Source organism: Eurypyga helias, unplaced genomic scaffold, assembly GCF_000690775.1.
Source record: "Eurypyga helias isolate BGI_N326 unplaced genomic scaffold, ASM69077v1 scaffold853, whole genome shotgun sequence".
NCBI lineage: Eukaryota > Metazoa > Chordata > Aves > Eurypygiformes > Eurypygidae > Eurypyga > Eurypyga helias.
Window position 1 is genome coordinate 47,987 of NW_010241617.1, and position 16,128 is coordinate 64,114.

Consider the following 16,128-nt stretch of genomic DNA (forward strand, 5'->3'; position numbering starts at 1 on the left):
GAAGATTTTGTGGACTCAATACTTAGGGAAAAAAAGGTCTGATTTAACACACAGGTCAGAGAACATGGGAGCACCTCAGCCGGCACTAGCAGTCTTACTATGTAGCTGGGAAATAACTGCTGCCTAGACTGTTGAGTAAGCAGAGGGCAATGCAGAGCTAAGCCTTACATTAATATAAAAGAGCGCTCAGATACAAAATCAAGACAAATAATCTCACTTCTATCCATGGCTTCTTTGACAGGCTGTCCTTTCCCTTTTCTTTCCACTATTTTGCACACACCTGCTTTCTGGAGGAGGAGGGGAGGTTCAGCTGTAATGAGTGTGGGTTTTTCCCTTTTTTTCTGTTTGCTAACCCTGTGGGTCTGATAATCACTTCTCTGTTGTTTGGTCATGGCTTTTCTGTACAGTTAAATTGTTTCCACTGCTTGTTCAATGGCTGTATTGCAGGATAGCAGCGTGTCCTCAGCACACACCTCCTTAGCATGCTCATGCTCTAGGAATACCCTTCCAAGACTGTATGTATAGAATATATGATTTCTGTCAGATGCCATAGGATTCCTTCTGGAGTTCAACACCGTGGCTTTCAGGAGGAAGACAGCTACTGCTTCTTCATTCTGGGGCCATGGTTTCACTGGAGCGAGTGTCCGCTGCAGCGTTAGGAGCACTTGACACACCTTGGCTTGTTGAAGATAAATGCTTTGTAATGAGAAATTACACTGCTAGACAGCAAATTAGTGATAGATGCAAGATGGAAGGTTATAGAGTGTAATTGTGCTAGCAAGATATTAGATGACGCTTAAAGTATAATTTTAACAGTATTTAATTAAGTGAAACAGTAGATTAACCACTACTGTGCTAACTAAACACATAGAATTGCAAAATATATAAATGCTCATTATTGCTAAGATGCCTCTACAGTCAGTGACTGACTTGGAGGTGGGGTGGGTGGCTTGGAGCTGATTTAAAACTGCTCGACTGCAAACTGAATTTTAAATCTTTCCCAGCTCTTTTCCTTTAATGCAGGCAGGGGAAGACAACTCGACTGTTCAGTGCTGCATGGTTTGCTGGGTGGGGAGAAGATGACATATTTTATCCGGTCACTGAGATATCACTGTGTCATTTCACTCTGTGTGTAGCAATTAAAGCAAAGTGAATCATTTACTCGACAAATTCAGTCTCTTGTTCTTCCACTGGAAGTATTATTATCTCTAGTTTATTTTGTGTTTCAATTGCCTGATGGCAGATTTCTCTCATCACCTCAGTTGCTGACAAACAGTAATTAGGTATCCTTGTGCACGGTGCTAGCTAAAGTGGATGCAGGGAGCCAGTTCCTTCACCGGTTTGTTTAATTACCTTTGTGTGCTGGCACCAAAGGATTTTGGGAGCCCAGCCTCCCTTGCTTTGTCAAGCTGTATGAATCCCATATCAATTATACTTCTTATTCTGGAAGCAAATCATGGAGTATACAAGCTTCAAATTTGCTTTGCATGACTATTTGTAGGAAGCAAACATAAAAGGAGCTTGTGTTCAGCCACAATAAATCCACTGTTAATTTGAAGTGAATATTTATAACTTTCTTTTTACTAGTTGCCTGACACTACTACCAATTAATTTAGTATTCAGCTAATTCTGCCCAGCCTATGCCTGGTCAGAATTTTCTGTCCCTGTGTTCCCAACACATTTCCTACACTATTTTGTCCTTAATGCCTTTATAGCTTGTTTATTGGAAACAGGTTTTTAATTATTTTCCAACAGTATTGGAGACCTGATTTAATGAGCAATTGTTAGATATACTAGGGAGACACATTCACCTGATTAATGTGATAGTTAACTGAGCAACAAAATTGCCTCGTGAAGAAGCAGCTGTACACAGAGTTGAAGCAGTAAGAAAGTTTGAGGGAATGTGAAGAAAACATTTGAAGAAAGATAAATTAAAATAGGGTACCTCAGCAAACTGGAGGCCAGGTATAAATATTCAGTGTTAGCTTGCTGGTTAGTTGGTTTGTTGATCTGTTAGTTATGTGCATGAGCACACACACATGCTTGTGTTTATTAGGAGACAGTTTATAATGCCTTGACTGAAAAAAACTGCATTGGAGTGACCGGATATTCCAAGAATGTAGAAAGAAATGAGGCTGTGTTGGAGATGAAATTGTGCTGCAGCCAGCACTTTAATTGCATGCAGTGTTGGTGTCCAGCTTCAGTTCTAATGTGTGCTTTTGTAAACAGAGGCCTCCTTTGGGAAACAGGTCTTTTCTCAAGGAGGAAGGGAGAAGAGAAGCTTGAACACTGGAATATTTCTTGTGTTACTGAGTTGCTCCTATTGGCAGCAATTAGATTCTCAGTTTTCAGGTTTGTGGTCACCTTAAAGGATCAGACCAGCATGACCACCACACAGTTTAATAAAAGATCCTTCCACCCATGCATGTGAATAGTGTCTTCCCTCCTCTTTGCAAGCAGTGTTTGCAAAGGGAGATGTTACAGTGGAGCCCCAGCAGAAACTCATGACTAGATCACCTGGTTTTATTCCTGGTATTATTCCTAGGATCGTGCCATCCATGGGGAGAATAACCATGGGTGTTTAGTGGGGGCACAGGTGCACTGAGGCCAAAAAAGTGGTACTGCAGAGGACACAGCTAGAAGAAGAAAAACATGAGTGCTAGAGGTAACACAACTCAGCTGGTACCTCTTGAGTAGTTTCCAGCTTTGCTTATATGATGGATATTTCCTCACAGGTCTGAAAACACAGAATATTTCAAAGTCATGGCATGGTGTAAACCATCCCACATGCAAACTTACTGGGCCATTTATAGCTCAACACAACCCCTCTGTTTTCAAGTCTGGTGGGTTTGTGCTCCTGCTCATTCATACATCAGTGATGGAAGGAGCTTTTCTTTCCACAAGGAAAGGTGACCTGACTTTTTGTATGGAAACTGCATTCTTGTTCACCTGCTTTTAACCAGATGACAGCTGTAGAGATTACAAAGAGCTTGGCTTGGGAAAACAAACTGACTTTCTGTGCCATGTAGTCTCTCTGGGAGCAGAGAGTAGGGAGAAGACTGGTAAGATACTTGCTAGTACCAAAACTAAGTGAAACTGTGTGGAACACATTACTGAAAGTTTAAGAGATTTTGAAGAAGTTTTGAAGGTAACAGAGGAAAATGAGAAGGCAGCTAACATATATCTATGTGGAAGAGGAAAATGCTCTTGTGACTGATGAGCACCCTGCACCACTGGTTCAGCTTGTCTCCGTTGTGACAAGTAACTTGGACAATTCTTTGTAAAGCACTTTTAATTCCTTGCCTGGCTAACATGATGGACATATAAATTACTTTAATTATGCTTTCAATGCTTATTTCAAAGTCAGGAGGGATGCTGGTCTGATGGTTGGAGAATCAGACTAGAATTCAGCAGATCTGGATTGATTTCAAATTCCTGTCATAGCTTTGCTTTATCAGGTCTTTAGCAGCTTACTTTTTTTTGTCTGTGCCTCATTTTATAGTCTGCAAAAAGGAAATAATGATCCTTATGTTCCATCTGTACCGTCCTGCCATACCAATTAGCTGGTAGGACTTTTGGGGCTGTATATGTGCCTTGCTCCAACCCTCCTGGGCCATATCAGCTCTTCATTTCAGAAGAAATGAAAATTTCTTTTTCTTTTGCCTTGCCTGGCTTGGAGGGAAAGTTCCCAGTGATCGGATTTGGACTCTACTTACCTTTTGTTGTCTTTCATGTAGCACCTTTCGTAGACCTATTTTTGCAGAAGACCCAGGGCGCTGGAGCCAGCTTAGTGGCTGTGCAGGACAGCTCTGAGCATTTCAGATCGCCTTGTGGAAGCCTAAGACAAGCCCCAGCTCAACAGGCCGACTGAGTACGTGCTTAATCTCTGCCTATTCCACAAACATTTTAAACATAAACATGATCTGAAGTGTTTTGCTATAGATGGGTGAGCTCCAAAATGTGCTGCTGTTCTTTGCTCGATAAGGATCGGTATTTCTCTCTGAAAGAACTCGTTATAGGACAGGCGAATTAGTGTTGCCTGCATTTTTAGGTAAGAGACTTGACACTTTGCTATGCATGTGGCAGCAAAAGTAGACAAAACCAGAAAATATTTTTTAAATTGCTTCCTGACATGTAAACACAGATTATTTAGTGTGATAATTTGCACATGTATTATAGATTAATGCCATCAAACTAAACTATGTGATAGCAACCACTGACGCTAATCTTGTGCTCTTCGTTCTTGAAAACAAAAAAAACCTCATCTGCTTTAAAAATTTTTTTCTCTGAAGAACCTGCTGCTTTTTAAAGCAAGCTGCCTTCATTAAGGAAAGGGTTTTTTTCTCCTTACATACGATTTAAAAAGCACATCAAGATAAGAGACTTGAAGTGGTATAGGTTATGTGTTCCAATGCAGAGAGTTCTGCTTTTTAAGAAAAAAACTCATATTATTTAGGAAATTGCTTATTTAAAAAACAGCAAATAATGTATTACACTATCACCTTTGAAAACTTTTGGAGTTTAATATAATTTAACAGATGGCCATTTATGCGCAATTGCAACTTGTCGTCAACCTAACGCTGTGCTGCTGATAAACAGTGACAGAAAAGTGGGAGATCCAAAGTACATGCAGCCAAAGCATCCCAGCCTGCATATATCAACTCCTATATAAATCACATATGGAAAACTACCAAGCCTGGGATTTTAATCCGCCTGAGACAGTTTATGAACCAAATGCCACAGCCAAAAAGCAACTCCCGTGTAATGTGTATAAATACTAGTGTATGTACATATATGCATACATACACATATGCATTTATTCACTCTATGGTATGTATTCAGACCTGATACAGAAGTGTGAATGGCAAAAGCTGTGTACACTTGCCTTCTGAAAAACTGTCTGCCTTAGTTGTTGAGCTCTCTTCCCTCACCCCTGTCCTCAGTCTTAGGTTTGCAAAGCTCAGCCCTTTGCTAGAATCTTGATGAAAGGCAAATCTGGCAGGATTTCCTTCTTTGTAACTGGGGCTCTTTCCCCAGTTTGTTTGACACAGATACAGTCCTCAGCAGTCCCTGAAAGGGATTCAAATCCCTCCCCACCCTCTTCGCCCCTTGTATTTTTTCCAGGTGAACACTCTACAACTCCCTCAACAAAGTGGATTTTTTTTTTTTCTTTCCAGGACCCAAGTATGAATGTTTCTGGTAGGAGGTACATAACAGAAACATCTTTGCCAAATGCTGCTGCCTCCTTCCTTGGATATGAGAAAGCATTTTGTGGAAATGGGAAAACCAAATGAATAGAGTCGGCCAGTCCCGCACGCCTCCTTGTCTGCGAGTATCCCCACCCTGGGGACGTGGGCTCTGTTACCAACTCAGGGGAATGGGTTTAAGGAGTCCTTTGTTGAAATATTGGCAAGCACATCACTGGACTCACTGTCGTTGCAGATGGAGTGCTTTGCCGAACAGATGGATTCTCAGCTTTCTGAAAGAAAGGGAAGGTACTTGATGTACCACGGTGAAAAAGGAAGGGGGAGGGAGGAGGGTATTCCAGGCATATGGAGAGGCAGGAAAGAAGGCACGTTCTGCACTTTTTGGAACACTTGGAGCCTAGCAACCTCTCTCCGGCAAACTTGCTGGGAAAGCTTAAGCACGGTGATCAGCAAGAGGGCAAAGGCACTGTAAGAGACACGGAGGAAGCAATTTGCACAGAAGCAGTAAAAATGAAGGCAGAGTCTATAGAACCCTGGTCTCCTGGGCATGTAACTACTGTGTTGTGAAAGAGGCTAGAAGTAAATGTTACCTGTCACTGTGAAACTAGGAATCCCCGTTTTCCAGCAGGGTATGCATCACTGTCGAACTGTGATGGCACAGATTGCACAGTGGCATCATTCACGTACCGTATTGCCTCTTCTCTTGTGCTTTTCCTCCTTCCCTCCTCACCTCCCCATCTTGTTCATACCTCACTTCCATCTTAATTGTTAGGGCAGGATAACTTCTGCTCAGCCCCAAGAGCCTGCAATCCTGACTCGAAATGCTGTTATCTGATCCAATATTTACTGCTAAAATCTTCATGTGATTGCCAAGTGGAGTGTGATAAGGAAGCAGCATGAGCTGAAAGGAGTGATCATATTTTGGTGTTGTGTGTTAACCCTCTTCAACTTTTCAGTCACTTCTCACACACGCGCACACAGAGTTAGGAGAAATATTGTGCTTTATTGTGGTACAGTCTAGGATATGGTGACACTGGACTTTAATCTTTATTTTTACCTCTTAGCTTAATTAGGCAATTTCAACACCTCTTGAATCCAGACATTAAAGCTGTTCAGCAATAGTAAGGCTGCCAAAGGCCTTGGAAATCCAGATTTTCTGGGAAAAAAAATACATGTGATAAAGGGCAAAAATGTCAAGGTTCTTTCAAAGTGTGATTCACTGCTGAAAGCAGCTATGCAAAAATATCACTTTCTTAAATAATGGCTCTGGCTTTTGTTCATGGCTCTCATTGTGTCTGCAGCAACAGAAATGTTTAAAGTCTTTTCTCCTGAAAATAAAGTGAACTGGATTACATGCCTACTTGTGCATCAACTGTGCTCCATTTTGCAGGACCAAATTCTCAGGGAGGCTCTGAAATAAAATAAACAAGGAATCCCATCACTGAATTTTAGTGTGAACATTTTTCAGATCATTGTGTCTGGATCTCTGCCAGGTTATAGCCCTATAATAAATTAGTTCCAACCCACACAAAAGGGAAGAGAAGAAAAAAAAAAAAGCAACCACCAAACCCCAACAACTTCTACAAGACAAAAACACTGGGCAATTTTTATGGGGGAAGAAGTGGCCAAGAATAATTTATTGGAAAAGTAATTATGTAGGAGAGAGTGGGCTCTTCTCTCTGATTAGAAACGATAATATTTTCCAGCCTTACTGAACACAGTATAGGAGGAGCATCAGCATTTTTCTTCACCAACCTGGTTAAATCGAATATAAAGTTAAGATGTTGCTTTCCTCTTGGTTTTTTTTCTCCTTACACCCAATACTGCAATTGAACCCACCTACCTCTATCTGGGGCAAAATCTAATCTGGCTGCCACAAGACCTGTGAAATTCATGGAGGTGATGAGCCAGGGTCTGCTTTCTGCATTGTATGTCTGGCTTTATTGAATCTCTAGTCACCCTCAGATAATAAATATTTCATATGTTGGACAGGTGAAAGGTTTCATTCAGCTGCAGATCTGCTTCCAAGGCAACCGATTCCTGTCATTTGAACAGTTTAAACATGTTGAAAACAAAGCTTGCTTTCTGATTTTCTCCTCTATGATTTTATGTGTAAAGCATTATCCATCTCTGTCCTGTCCTTCCTACAGGCAGATACAGCAAAGCTGACAGCATTAACAAGTAATTCTTAACAATTTTTAACCTAAATGTGTTCTCTCTTCCAGTCAAGATGGGATGCAAAATGCCATTTCATTTTACAAGCATAGAACAAATACCTAGAGATATGAAATTGCCTGGGTTAGCATCTATACCTACTCTGTATGCAAAAAATGTATGCAACCACAGTACTACACTACTCTTTCCTACCTGTTGCATTGTGGAGAAAGGAGAAATCTGTTGGAGCAGCAGTGAAATTTTGGTAGGCAGACTCCAAGTAAAGGGATTGTTACCATCTCATGTCAGGCTTAGATGCATTTGTTTATGTGTCTGACGTTCTGTGTGGATGTTCCCTTGATGTAATTAGAACAGAACGGTGGCATTTCTTCAGAAGGCACGCAGATGTCATAGGAAATAAAGACAGAGGTGATGGAACTGAGGGGTTTAGGTATTCTGATGGCAGTCCATGCATTGGTGTCTTATTTAATGTCTCTGTCGTCTTCTACTTAATGTACAGGTGCTTTCCACTGGTGCTATATATGGGGAATAGGAAAGAGTTCTAGATCAGTTCAGAAAGACCGACATGACATGTATGACTGCTGTTTTGGGTTTAGGGAGGTGACGGGAAGCAGGTACAGTTTCTGACAGGTGTCTTTGTGTTTGGTAGCCCTGTGGCTGATCCCTCTATTAGAAACAATTAAATTATATCTGACCTTAAAGCCCTCTCCCTTCTGTATCCAGGCATATAGATTTTAGCCAGCAGGTCTCTGGTTAACCTTCCTTGCTGTTGTTTATTTCCTGCCACTCTGCAGACACACCACTGAGTGTTAAGTATGTGAACTCAAAGACGGTCCCTCTCTCCTGTGCAGTCTTAATAGCAAACAGTCACAAGCTGAGCTTCTCTAGACAGAATTATTTCTACCTAAGAAATATAGGCTTCAGGAGTATGCCCTTTCCCTCACCCTTTTCAGATTGCATTAAAAGCATCCACTTCAAGAAACTACAACCGTGTTTATTCGAGTGTTGAATTTGGAAGTAGTGCTGGGATCCCTGCCACGGCATGCTTGAACCGTGAAACCCAGGTCAGTTCCATTTTTTGGTTTTCATGTACTGGCACAGTGCTGCAGCAGTTTGAGCTTCCAGGTCTCTGTGGGAGCAATACTTCTTTTAACATGCAGAAAACATCATATTTGATTTTATAACCTTATCTCTTGAGTGTTTTTTTTATTTTTATTTTTATTTTTTGTACTACTAAACCAAAATGTCAGGGTGGCATGTCAGTAAACACAATACGTTCAAAAAGGATCATGCTGACAGGCTCGAAAACTAAATGCTCTCTTTTAAAAAACAGGTGGGAACAGCTCTGATTTTCCTTCTTGCCCACAAGGCTATCCCTGGACCTGAGGGGACAGCTGTGCTTAATCTGCCTTTTGCTCTGTCACTGTGATTGCCAGCTATTGCACGATGTAATGCACTGTCGGGCTATGGGAGGACAAGTCTCAATCACCATCTACTGAGGTTGACTTTGTGACTCAAAGGCTGCCGATTCAATAGCCCCTAAATCTTGTCGGTGAATCAACCCCTTCTCTGTCTCCCAGCCTTCTGTGGTATTATGGATTTTGTGGGTTTGTCGTATTGCTAGAGAAAAAGGTGCTGGGGCAGCTATTGGATTGACTGCAATGTATGGGTGGTGTCACTACGGTTGCCTGGGGTGCTTTCTAAGGAGGCTGTTTTTGTTAATAAATCTAGTCTAAATCTCAGACTTCAAATTTCACCCCAACTGAGTTTGCATTTCTAAAATTTCATATTCATAGTCTTTCACTGCAAGGTAGATTTGCGCAGGGAGAATCAAAAGTAGCAAGAGTAGGTTACCTGCAATTTTTGTTCCCCCCAAGTATGTGTTGGATGACTATTTGAAGGCACAGGACTGTTTGACTGCTTACTGGGAAAACGTCTGGAGGCAGCAGTGCTTTGCACAAGGAAATTTGTTGATGTTTTGCTGTGGTGTGTATCTGACTCCCCTTTAATTTCTGTCCCCTGATCCCCAGTGGTTGTATGCTTTGATGTTGCTGGGGATGCTCTTGGAGTAAGGGCTCCTCTCAGTGAAAGTTATGCTCTGCCATCATTTTTTTATGTTTCATACAGTGGGTGAAGAATAATCTGGAATACACCCAACTATAGTCTTTCCGTCACCAAAAAGCTTGCACTTAGAGCTATTGTCCCCTTCGGTCACCAAATGAGTCTGGAGAGCCCCAGTCCAGCCCCAAGTCTGCTTTAGCTTTTCTGTGCTACATTGAATTACTCTTACATGTAGGCACGTTTCCCTTCTTTTCAACTTTTCTGTCTTAGTGCATTTGTCCCATTTCTAATTATTTTAGGTCAAGTCTGCAACAGCTGAACCAAATATAGTAAAGGTAATACTCTGTGATCTTCCTGCAGCAGGAAATTTTGTATGAAAAGATAAATATCTTTTTTAGGTATTATGTTTATTGAAGACAATGGGGAGATAAGTTTTGAGTGACTGAAAATTTTTTAACTGCACAATTAATGTTTAATTGCTATTGGCAGCCAAGAAATGCCTTTCTGGATTAGCCAGACAGTGCTTCAGGGATATGTATAGGTGGCAGAAAGTGATAAAGCTGGTGAAACCGCACCTCTGGGAACATGTAATGGGATCTTTCCTGTGATATGCAAATTATGCTGCCAAGTTGCTGTATAAACAATTCATGGGAGAAGTGGTGAGAGGTAGTTAAATAGCTGGATCACATATCAAAGATAAAATCCATCACTGGGAATGAAAAAATGCATTAAAAGAATGATTTTGCTTTTAAAAATAAATAAATTATAATAATAAAATCTTTGCCCAAAGCATGTAGTTGCACTAAAGAGTAAATAGCAAAAGATTTATCACAATTGTTGCAGTTCAGAGTAAACGAGCATTTAGGAAACCATTGTGCATAGAGTTTGTGAAAAACAAGACTTTTTCTAGTACAAGTAATCTAGCCAATAATGCTTTTTTTCCTCTTCTGCTGAAAAAGAAGATTACTTCAGAATGTTAATTTAGTTACTTTTCAGGCAGAAGACATTCACTGCTTACTTTTCAGCAATAAAACTGATCCTGATGTTTCTATTCTAAGCATGAGCAATGATCTCAGGCAGCCCAGCAAAACATATTTCAGGGTCACATACAGCCATAGATCAATGAGTGTACACAAAGCCTTTTGACACCAGCAGAAGCTGAGCTCATGGCTGCAGTCTGGGTTTCAACTTCTTGTATTTTATACTATATGAGGAAAGGATTCCAGCTAATCACACTCCTCCAATAAATCAAAAATTATTCTTTCCCAAATGACATTGAAGCCCTCATTGACATTGTGTGCAACTGCATTGTTTTTCCACAGAGGTCAATCCCTGTAGCACTTGTCCCTCAGCCCTTTCCTCTATGTGCTGTTCATTTCAGCTGGTGTAGCTCAGCTGAAGCCAACTGAGAAGCCTCTGATTAACTTCACTGGGAGCTGGATCATGTGCTAGAGTCCTAAGGGACTAGCAGCAGAAAATTTAAGGAGACCACAGGGAATATTAAAGCATCATGAGGCAAGGGAAATATTTTTGGCCTTTTACTTTCTTTTGTTTTGCTATGTAATAGGAATCATAGGATGGTTTGGGTTGGAAGGGACCTTAAAGACCATCTAGTTCCAATCCCCCTGCCATGGGCAGGGACACCTTCCACTAGACCAGGTTGCTCAAAACCTCATCCAGCTTGGGCTTGAACACTCCCAGGGATGGAGCATCCACAACCTCTCTAGTCAACCTGTTTCAGTGTCTCACCATCCTTATTGTCAAGAATGTCTTCCTTATATTAAATCTAAATCTACACTATTTCAACTTAAAGCCATTACACTTTGTCCTGACACTACAGGCCCTTGTAAAAGGGCTATAAGGTCTCCCCGGAGCCTTCTCTTCTCCAGGCTGAACAAGCCCAACTCTCTCAGCCTGTTCCCATAGCAGAGGTGCTCCAGCCCTCTGAGCATCTTCGTGGCCTCCTCTGGGATTGCTCCAACAGGTCTGCGTGAATGATACTTTAGATAGAGTTGTCCAGTCATAATAAACAGATCCAGCTTTTCAACAAATATATCTGATTCTGTTCTGTGTTTAATCACCCACGAAAGCTGTGTCAGATGCTTTTCCACCAGGAACAATATCTGCTAATTAACTGTAATTAAGGTATATTATAACAACAGGATGTGAAACTAGATGGATCTGTCTCTTGACATTTCAAATTTGGATATTTTTTTTTTCTGCCAAGTCTCTTAATATGCTTCAGTTAATGATAACAGAGGCCAGGCCATTTGCAGTGATGGATCTGCTTACATGAATCTTAGTACCACTGAGATGAGATGGAGCATGAATCCACCATTAAAACCCCCATAGAAACATGCATTGACCCCAATTAAGCTGAATTTACTGGCCCATATGTTGAGTACTGTGAAGCCAAGGGTCAAAGCTTGATTGCCTTATCCTGGAAAGTGCAAAAACTGTCCCAGAGATGACACAGAAGTCTATTACCTTGTCTGCAGGTTCTTCAGAGGATCTGTTGTTATTCATAGCAGGCATGGCATCTCTTTTCATTCACTGAGAAGCCATAAAAAGCTGTTTTATACATTCGCTATTTGAACAATTACATTTTTAGCTTGAATGTCCAATGAATTTGATTATCACCTAGAAGATTATTGCTTCTCCTCTGATCTGTGGTAAACATCAGGACTTCACCAACCGATAAGCTGTTGGAGAGATGATTAGTAGTAAAGCTTAGGTATAGTCTTTGTATACCTAGCTTAGTGACAGCTTAACAATTAAGACTTTTTAAAATATTCCTGAATGAAAGGAAATTGCCAGCTAAAAAGAGAGAAATTCCTGGCTCAGGCATTTCTGGCCATGTAATTAAATGGAATGTGCTGCTCCCTTGCCCTGAACCACATTTGTCTTTAAGAAGATTAACAACATCGAATTTCTACTAAGGCTGAGATCTTGTTTATACCCTGAAATATGGACTAACACAACAACATGCTACAACTCTGACTGCCTACTCCTCCTGAACTTGGTGATGCTTCACTGTGTGCCAGTGGCATCGCAGTGTTACCAACCCATGGGACTTGGGGAGGGGTTCTGTTTCAAAGGTGAGCATACATGTAACTGGTTTTCTGCAGCATTTGGTATGGTTTATAGCTATTTGCCTGAAGTAATCTATTAGATGCCATAAAGCGTATGCAATTGAAAAGTCTTATGTAAAATAATAGGAAAAAAAGATGAAAAGTGTATCTCCCATGCCATTCAACTGAGGAGTTCTGTTGTGATCAGGACTTAAGTGATCTACTGTATCTGTGATTGCACAATATAATCACGTTCCTGGGATTTTTTTTTTCCTCTCATTTATTTTTAGCTACCTCAGACCCTTATAACTTTCTGAAGAAAATACGTCATACATTTATTTGAATTGTATTCCCAAGCACAATAGTGTTTCCAAGTAAATCAGTTATCTGACTGAGAAATGACATGATTACAAACTTTTAGTTTTAAGATACCAGTAAACAATTTTTTTTTTTAAAGTCTCATATTTTGTTTGCATCTTATGTGCTCATACTCCCTTGATCACAGGCAGGAAATATTTTTGTACACTGCTGCTATGCATGATTAAGAAAGGAGCTGTAGATAGAACGAGATGAGATATAGGCTGTAATTTACACCTGACAGAGTGTGAATTTCGTTGCTAGTCCTTTTAAAGGAAACTCTCTGTATTCTCCATATTCAGATAGAGAGCGATTCCGTAAGAAATGATAATTGTCTTTTGTTTGTTTGTTTTACTAATATTTTGTTTTGGTTTTTACTAGAAAAAAGATATTCCTTGACCTAATGCAATCCTGTGTTATCAGCAGGCCCAGGCCATAGTCCTGCGATGCTGAACATACTCCATAAGCAGCGGACAGCCTGTGTAGGCAAGATTAATAAAGTGCTGGATAAAGAAAGTATTATCACACCATTTCATGGGTGGGGGATCAAGGCACAGACAGTTTAAATTATTTGCCCAAGGTCTATTGCAGAGCTATAGAAAAGGAAACTCCTGGGTCCCTGTCCAGTTGCTTTTCCATTTCTAGAGAACAGAAGACCCCGTATTTGTTTTGGCTGAACTGCAGTTTTGGACAGTTTGGAAGACATCTGGAGATAAAAGGCGTCTATTAGTCTTTCTACTGAAAGAAATATTAGTAGACAATTAAAAGAATAATAAATGGGACTCATTCAAACTGCTTCACTTGCTGTTGCTCTGAGTTCAAGCAAGAAGGTACATAGAGGTCATTTAACCTGACCATGTATATATCACAGGCTACTAGTGTCACCCAGGCACTCCTAAATTAAACCATATATTTTAGACAGAAATACACTGGTCTCACTAAGTATCTTCTATTCAGACTGTAAATTTAAAGGACAGGGCTTTGCTCTCTACATGTATCTGCTTTGCATCTGCTGTAGTATCACCTAGATAAACAAGGGCAGTTCGTACTCCTGTCGGTTTAATCCCTTGCATTGTCACAATTATTTTGATTAATTTGATACCTTAAAAGAACAAACAAACCATTAATGACATGAGCTGAGATGGTGCCAAAGAGGCATGGAAACAGACCCTGGCACCCCATTCTTTCTCCTTTGTACCAGAAAAACTCTGTGTTGCTATAGGGAGAAGAAACTGAGGGAAACTGATGCATCCCAGTGCCCTCTGCACAGGCAATGTCCTCTGCACGTTCAAGGGTTGAAGTCAGGATTTAGTCCTGGGAGAGCATGGTCCATTTGCTGGATGACAATGTAAACAAGTCAAAAGCCATCAGTTACCATAATCGTAGCTACAGGCCAAATGCTTTATTCATAATGTTGCAGTGAAAGTATTAACATTGCATTTTTTTAAAAAGTAACTAGAACGCCATTTGTGGCCCTTATACTACACACGTGAAGCAGTGGTCTGCTGGTTTACACTGGTTACATTCTGCTTTATGGTGTCCAGAGGGCCAATTTGGAAGGATTTTTACTGCAGTAACAACTGCTATTTATGAATATAAGTAACTAATTTACCAAAGTCTCACACCGTGACTTCATAGCTTCCTCTACACAGTAAAACGTTCTGCAAATCTTTTGGTCTTGTTGTTGACTTTGGGTTGTTTCTGATTGTATCCTGAAGCCTGGAAATACCCTATTACAGTAAAGTAAATACATTATTCTTGTTATTGCCCTTGTTATTAGAAAATATTTATATAGTGCAGTAAATTTACATTGTACTTTACCAACACAGATAAAGGCAAATTCTCTGCACTGAAGACCTTATAATTCAAATAAGGCAAGGCAAACAAACGTACAACACTTCAGAAAATGGTGGGTGAAAGGATTACTAAACACGTGAAAGAGGTGGAGGGCCTGTGTGAGGAGGGAGGAGAATGCTATCATCATCGGTGTTCCTAATTTTATGTCACATCAGCATCACATCACAGTAGTCTCAAAAGGGACAAAAGCCTGGCATCATGGAGTGCTGTGCAGAAGCCTGGCAGGCAGGTGGCCTTGCCCCTGGAGCTCAGGGCATCACTGGCTCCTTGACATCCCTGCTAGGGAGGCTCCTGCATCAGTCCAATTACAGCACAAGGAGCAGAGGGTCTCTAGTAGGTTTTAGCCCTGCCTGAAGGAAAATCCGTATGATTTCCTGCCCTGAAGAGTTATAATTGAAACTGGAGAAAGCAAATGCATGTACAAGAAAGCATTTCAGGGAAGGGGGAGTGGAAGTGCTGTTAGCTGGGTAAAGGTACAGCAGGACCACCTGGGGGGAGGGAGAGCTTTTAACATTATTATATTCACGGTGATACGCAACTCAAGCCTCCTCTGCCTAACCCCCTGACAGCGAGTTACAAGAGAGAAGCCTCGAAATAGTTTTTGTTGCCTGATCATAGCTGATGCACAGTAACTGCTATTTTTCTGTCTGACCTTATGTTAAATATGTGATTGCTTCCCCTTCAGTGGATGAGAAAGATGTCCAAGTGTCCCATGAAGAAGGGCACACCCACAGAGTATGTGGTATTCCTAAGTCTGCAGTCCTACATTAACATGTTCATGATCCCATACACATCTTTATAGAAAACAGACAAATTTCCTGGCTTCACTTAGCAATTTAATTCAACCTCTGCTGAAAGTTAATGAGTATGAGGGAGCACAAGGAGCCTGGAAGCTCTGCTCTGTCATGTGGGAGGTGGGAAATCTTCTTTGTTACACTCATTTACCCACAGCAACCAGCCTGAGAAATGGGAAAGGAATAGTCCCTGTAGCTGTCCTCACTTCCCAGTCAGAGTAAGGTGCTGCCCCCAAGCATGGCAGGAAGGATAAAAAAAGGCAGTAGCAGCCTGGGCAAAGCTGATGGGCAGAAATAAGGGACTGTGATAGCTGAGAAGGTGTGTAGTCTACACCAATCTTTAAAATGGGAGCTGCAGGAACAAAGGATTGAAGACTCTGGTAAAGCAGTGGGGCTGAGGAGATGGGATTCATTTGGAAGTAGGAGGAAAAGGTCCAGGATGTGTTGTCTCTTTAGAGAACAGGCAGATGTAGGGCATCACAGTTGTAGGAAACGCGTTTGAGTAGGCAGCTCCCGTTGTCAAACACTAATAGTCATATGTTGGCATATTCTCTGGGGATGGGCAGGAAAAAAAATCAGAAAGCAAACCATTTCGCTCTCTAAATA

General features: G+C 41.0%; 1 protein-coding gene across 1 annotated transcript in view; it reads left to right on the forward strand.

Annotated features, from left to right (window-relative positions):
- Positions 1–8,331: 8,331 nt before the first annotated feature.
- LOC104507483 (ecto-NOX disulfide-thiol exchanger 1) overlaps positions 8,332–16,128 on the forward strand; it is a gene marked incomplete at its 3' end in the record, with an annotated part of 72,178 nt that continues 64,381 nt past the window's right edge. Inside the window, exon 1 of the mRNA XM_010148789.1 lies at positions 8,332–8,446. The remainder of the gene's footprint in view (positions 8,447–16,128) is intronic.